Raw genomic sequence first — 477 nt, 5'->3', positions numbered from 1 at the left:
AGGGGTTCACACTTACCTGGTTCCCAACAAAGGAAGAAGGCAAGACAAGTGGATGGAAAAGTTGGAAACTGGGCTGCCTTTTATATTGGTCCTTCATCTCTGCAGGTCCATAGGCGTGGTTGATACAGGCCATAATTTTCCGAGTAGCTAACCATGATTGCAAGCTAACCCTTCTCATTATATGGGCTGGTTTTGGTTTCCTGCAGTGCCACCTTTTCATTTCCAGATTAATGATGTGATCATTCTCTAATGAAGGATTCTTTTAAATGCTGTGATTACAGGCTCAAAGATTCATAGGGCAGAATTGCACTAGTGAGGCCGATGCCTCAGCTCAGGTAGTGATCAAGGCTGGAGGAGGCAAGTGAAGTCAGCCTAGCTCAGTGCAGAAGGGCTGTCATGGTTTTATGATTTTTGTTGTCAGTATTCCACATCCTTAAAGCATGTAGTGTATTGGTAGTTAAAGAGTTAATTCTCTTC

This window comes from Meleagris gallopavo, unplaced genomic scaffold (genome assembly GCF_000146605.3).
Source record: "Meleagris gallopavo isolate NT-WF06-2002-E0010 breed Aviagen turkey brand Nicholas breeding stock unplaced genomic scaffold, Turkey_5.1 ChrUn_random_7180001957270, whole genome shotgun sequence".
Lineage (NCBI taxonomy): Eukaryota > Metazoa > Chordata > Aves > Galliformes > Phasianidae > Meleagris > Meleagris gallopavo.
This window is presented reverse-complemented; position numbering follows the sequence as displayed.